Raw genomic sequence first — 6819 nt, 5'->3', positions numbered from 1 at the left:
AGACAATACTGACCAGTTGACCTTTGCAATCAGATCATCTATTTCTTTTGGAGAGTTGACTGGGTAGACAACAAGTAATTTTTCAATTTTGATCTTCTTGTCAAGTTCTACAATAGATTGTCTTCTTGCTTCTAGTCTCTTGAATTGAATAATTCACCTGGTAGTTCATCTACAACTTCCATCAAAAACTTCTTATAGATATCCAGGTGTAAAATAACATAGTTTTCAACTTGCTTTTTGTCATCTGCTGATAGTGTATCATACAATTTTTCTATGTTCTTGAGTTTTCCTTCTTCTATGATTTCATCCAATAGTCTATCAATCAGAGCAATGTTTTGTTTAGTCCTTTTCTTCTTTGGTGTTAGATTTTTCTTTGGGGTTGTCTTCTATACTAGAGACCTCATTGCCTATTGTTTTTGTCTAGTTCTTCTAGGTGAGGGTGTGGATACCGGTGAAGGTTGTCTTTTCCTTACAACTCTTTTAAATTTGGTTGGCTTATCACTCTTTGAAGAAGTTGCTACCGGTAATAGGTGAGTTTCTGGTTGTTGTGCCTGTAGCGTAAGAAATTAGGGTTCATCAAAATAAGATATATCAATCAAAACGTTAAACATGATAGCTCAATCAAAGAAATACTCATTGCAATGAACCTAATTCTAAAGCACATTCAATGAAGGTATGAAAATGAAGCATTCAAAAGAAAACATTAAGCAAACCAGATCCAAGATTGAATACTCCTTCCATGCGGCTCCATTGTTGTTCTTTCCTCTCCAATAGTTTTGTGGATCTCACCTACAAGTGCTCTCACAATTGAAAGCAAAAAGCTCAAGAGTACTAGAACTAAAATTTGATAGTTTGACAGCAATTCGGATTTCAAGAAGTAATTGAAGGGGTTGATTGAAGAAAAATTATCAAATTTATAGAGAAATTGGAGAAGTGACAAAATTGGCATGATGCAATTCAAATGGAAATTGCAAATCAATATGACAAATTATGACAAATTATGCATTTCCATGCACAATTTGATTGATTGATTATGACACATTTCATGTCAAAATTGATTGATTAATCAATTATGACAATTTCATGACAAATTGAAATGCCACTCCCATAGAATTAGGAGATGAAATAGGAGGGAAAAAGAATTAGAAATTTGAAAATTAGGAAATTGAAATTGATGACCAATTAGGAAATTGGAATTAGAAATTGATGAAAAATAGGATTTAGGAATTAGTGAATTAATTAATAATTTTTTCATTTATTAATCAATTCACAAAGAAGAATAATTAGCCAATTAAATAAAGATTTAATTGTAATAAGAAGACTTAGGATTAATAAATAATTTAGTAATCCTAGAGGAAGAAATGGCGAATTAGGTTAAATGACTAAATCATAAAACCCTAGAAGACGAATTAGAAATGCGAAAATGACAGTTAGGTCTTGATTAAAGATAATTAATGTCATGATTTGATTTTGATAAATGACCAATACGACAAAATGATTTGATTGAGAAATACGCCAATTGACAAGGAACAATGACAAATTGATCCAACTTGACATAATTGAGACAGACAATGATCGATAGCAAAATTGATTGCAAAATGTCAAAATTGACAAAATAGATTGCAAGATGACAAGATTAGACATGACCACGATCAATGACAAATTGATCGTAAAATGACAAGATTGAAGGATTGATGATAAATCGACAAGATTGATAAGAGGACAACGATCGATGATCGTAAGATTGACAGGATCGATAAGAGGACAAAAACCCTAATTAGGATTGACGATGTCCAAAATGATGAGATTGATGATAAGATTGATAAGATTGACAGGAGGACAAAACCCTAATTAGGATTGACGATGTCCAAAATGATGACAAATGAATACGCACATTGATGCGACAGGATAAAATTGATCAAAATCATGACGGGATAATGTTGTCGACAAGACCAAATTCGAGGACGAGATGATTGAATAATGTAGAAGAATGACTCGATGTTCGCAAATGATAAAGACCAAGTGCGTGACATAGGAGAAATGTTAATGCGACGCAAAAACCTAAAATGAGGCAATGCGCAAATGTTAAAGTATGACCTCGCAAGCGTTGACCATTTTTGGGTGTCTACATTTTGCCCCTCTTTGAGACAATGCGATTCTGAGCGTTGTTTCAAAGAACAATAATAAAAATGCCCCAGACAATGATAATGACATATGCATGCCCCCTCGAGGAATTGGCCGGAAACATGCGGAAAAGAGGCCAATTGATCGATAAAAATGACAGGATCGAACGGACTGACAATTGGAGATCGGATGCATGAAGGACAAACAATTTAAGGTGCACAAGACCGCGACCAACATAAGATGGAGAGGATGCACGTCCATCTATGCAATGACAAAGAGCTATAAATGAGACCAAGAGGGTGAAAATGACTCATTTGCAGTAGCTAAAGAGGAGGATTTGTTGCTCTAGACAAGGACACTTGCAGACAGATGGCGAACATTCCAACGGTGGATCACCTTGGAGAACGTGTACACACATTCAAATGACCGGAGGATGCAGGAGCAGCGGTATGTATCTCGAAAACCCATGTTTTGGATTTCATGAATTTTGATGGCTTACGGGACATTGCGGGGCCCACAGAGGATACCAAAATGAACTCCTGCGCTTGTGTGGTCTAAACCTGCGCTTGTGTAAGGAGTTCTGCGCTTGTGTATGAATACACAAGCGCAATTCATCTAACATAGGCGCAAGTTTCTCCAACACAGGCGCAAGTTGTCAAAAAAACCCTAGTTTTGAGGTGAAATTGCATGCAAATGACCTAACAGGGGGGGGGAAGGGTAGGATAGGGTAATGTGGATGAAAAACACCCTGATTTGATCATGAAAATGAAGACATGCAACTGACAAAATGATGCCCCGATTGTGATGCAGAGTTGACAATATCCATTGATCGCACGGGAGAATCGACCGGACTGTTTCATGCTACGACATAGACTCAGGAGCACAGAGAGAGACACATTAGCTGGACTGGGATTGTATTACATCACATATATGCCCGAAATTAGGGCAAACACAGGATTGCTTACCGCATTGGCAGAGCGATGGCATTCAGAGACTTCCTCATTCCATTTGGCGACTGGCGAGGCGACAGTGACTCTAGAGGATGTATGGCGCATCCTCCGCATTCCTATACATGGGGAGATGATAGAGTATGACCCAGTGACAGGGAGAGACGCGTTATGCAGACTATTTGAGTGTGACGCAGAGGATCTAGACATTGTCGAGAGGGAGATTCGGTGGGAGACTATGGCAGCCGAGTATGAGCAGTGATGTGTGGTGATAGCAGTGGTGATAGCATGTCTTCTGGCAGGTGACAGACGAGGACATGGATTCCCTATTGGTTGGGGAAGAGTATTAGAGCAGATGGTGACAGAGGGGACAGTGTACGCGTGGGGACCATGTGTACTTGCTATGTTATATTTCCAGCTGCATCAGATAGCATATCAGGGAGTGCAGATGCTGAGTTGTGGAGTGACATTGCTTCAGGTATGGGCATTTGAGCATATTGCCATATGTCGGCCGATCACAGATAGACAGGTTGTACCACACTGACCATATGTGTACAGCTATGGTGGAGCACTGAGACAGGGTCCATTTGGATACATATTATACTGGCGACATGAGCTAGACAGACTGAGAGAGTTCATATGGAGGCCATATCTAGATTGCCCCGGATGGTCAGATGATCATGAGGAGTTACCATACTGCAGATAGGAGAGGTACTTGATTGGGCGACCAGTGAACCGCCAGAGAGTGATTGAGTTATACCTTCCAGAGAGAGTTCGGCGACAGTTTGGAGAGACACAGGATGTTCCCTGGAGGACTGCATGCTTTACTCGATCTCACCGAGAGACGAGTCAGTGGGGTAGTATGATTCAGCCACATATAGCATATGCCGACTTTGCACAGTTACAGCAGAGACAGTGGGATTGGATGTCAGATGTAGTAGATGCTGGGACTACAGAGGAGTATGAGACATGGTTCGCACAGCAACGACCAGTGCCTTTGACCGATCCGGATATTCCAGTACCGAGGAGACAGGAGGACTTCCCACTCACAGGAGAGGAGGGAGATGATAAGGACGAGGAGGATGACGAGGTTGATGAGGATGAGGGTGATGGAGAGGAGGACGGAGCTGATGGAGGTGATGGGGAGGATGAGGGAGATGATGGTGGGGAGGATGATGAGGAGCCAGACACAGTAGATTAGGAGACTTTGCAGGATATTCCCATAGAGCCAAAGATAGCTAGGACAGAGGAGATAGACATGTACAGGGCTACCATAGCGAGCCAGCAGGATTATATTGCAATATTGGAGAGACAGCATGAGCAGTTCAGAGCAGAGATAGCCAGACTCACAGAGGCTCGGGATACAGCCATAGCTCAGGCACAGCGAGAGGGACAGAGAGTCGCTGAGTTCATTGGGTCGATTAGGGATGCTAGTAGAGACCGGCGAGGAGAGACTGTACTGGAGGACACTATATGAGGGTGCAGTTCCACCGGAGCAGAGAGCACCTTCATATCGGGCACGATCGAGGACAGAGAGTAGGTCACGCTCTCAGAGGTCATTGAGCAGCATAGGAGGGAGTGGACCGATGAGACCACCGCAGCCAGGACCAGGACCAGGTACATCATCTACAAGATATGGCAGGGATGAGGAGGACAGAGGGAGCACCCAGTGACAGAGGCACGTGCTCCATATGATAGACAGTGGACATTATGTAGTTTGACATTATGTAGTCAGCCTGCGGGCCATACTTAGGACAGACAGTCCGATTTTGTACTCCGACATTATTATGATATGTGATATGATATGCATCGATATGATGGATGCAATATGTTATGACTTATGGTTTTTTTGCATGTATGGATGACTTTATGCACTGGTTTATGAACATGTATGGATGCATTTTTATGTATTTTGGATATGTTTATGAAAGGAAATGGATAAAAAATGCTTGATGTAATATACGTGATGGAATGCAAATGTACTAACCAAATGGATGTAGGATGCAGTATATGTGTGTGGATATCAGAGCACTAGACCGAACTGACTATCTGGACTGACGGAAGAAATGTTAGTAAGAAGAAATGAGACAGAGGGAAAGTTAGAGATGACGAAAAACTTGCTTTCAGTAATGCACTTTGTAGGTGAGAACCTTTATTTTTATTTAGCAAAATGGATGCGTAGCATCATGGCATTGAAGGCCATAGCTGAAATGCAACTCTTTTTGCGAAAGATAGACACAGCATAGACAAACGACAATCACAATCAAAGAAAGAGACCATGAGCCATCCCGGTCACTCTAAATCACTCAGTGACATCATCGAGCAACATAGGAACATGATCGAAGCCAAAGATAAATCAATTAAAAAGATAAGACTCACAAATTCAAGCAAATCAAACAAACATCTTGATCTTCATTGTCAAAAGTTGAAAGTGCTGATAGGACGATCATGCTGTCTGGTTTCAGGAAATGTGGTACCCCGTCTAAGACAGGACACAGTCTGGTTTCGAGTATACCACACCCTGTATAAGACCCATGATAATGTGACAAGGACAAATGATTTTTAATGCGGATATTCAATTGATAAGACAATTTGGATCAGTTTGAATGCTTGGTTTGAGTTGAAAAAGTTCATCTGGTTAAAGCACAATGTTTTGATTGCGAGTCGTTGGATGTATACTCAGTGATCTGTCGATGCACAAAGGGAATACCTTATTGCAAAAATGCATGTTTTTTGTTTTTTGGAGTTTTACAATTTTTTTTTTTTGTTCATTCTTTTTTCAGGACTTTATTTGATTTTTAGAGATTTTTTCAAGAGATTATTTGATTTTTATGAATTTTTTCAGGACATTATTAAATTTTTAGAATTTTTTTCAGGACATTATTTGATTTTTATGGATTTGTTCAGGACATTTTTCAATTTTTTTATGAATTTTTTCATGACATTATTCAATTTTTATGACATTATTCAGGACATTTTTCAATTTTTAAGACTTTTTTCAGGACATTATTCAATTTTTATGACTTTCTTCAGGACATTATTCAATTTTTATGACTTTTTTCAAATTTTGCCCCCAGTGTCTAGCAAGGCAAGGAATATGACAGGTGAATAAATAGGCTTGCTGAAATGATGGTGGATAGAGGGAAAACATAGGCCTTTTATTATGGAGACAATATGGATGCAATTTCCAAGGGCTATGGCGTGATGGGACAAGAGACTAGACATGACAATGTAAAGCAGTGACATGGCATGAGGGACATGTCAAGAGGTGTTTGAAAAATATGTTTTGCATTTCATGTCCTTATGTCAGATCAAGATCAAGGAATGAAAAAGAATGTATGGATAGTGATAAGATATGGATAGGATAAGCAAGACCAAGAATGGATAAGGGACATGGACTGAAGGTCGGGATAGGATACGGGATAGTGGCAAAAAGTTGCAATAAGGTAGGGAATATGGATGAAAGGTTATAATAAGCAAATGGATAAATGACCAAAAGCTATGATGGACTAAAAGCTGCAAACAAGATGCATGATGCTCATGAAGATCGTCAGCCTTGTCAAGATCAAAGGTGGAAAGATGAAATGGACATGAGTGACAATAGGATATGAAGGGGTATGACATGATATGATAGGATAATGAAGGGCAATAGGATATGAAGGAGGAAACTTGCCCCCAAGTGTGCTGTGCAAGAAGTTCATAAATTACGCATGACGCCTGTTTGCCAGGTTTTCATCACAGTACTTGT

Source organism: Cryptomeria japonica, chromosome 1 (assembly GCF_030272615.1).
Source record: "Cryptomeria japonica chromosome 1, Sugi_1.0, whole genome shotgun sequence".
In the NCBI taxonomy this organism is placed as follows: Eukaryota; Viridiplantae; Streptophyta; class Pinopsida; order Cupressales; family Cupressaceae; genus Cryptomeria; species Cryptomeria japonica.
This window is presented reverse-complemented; position numbering follows the sequence as displayed.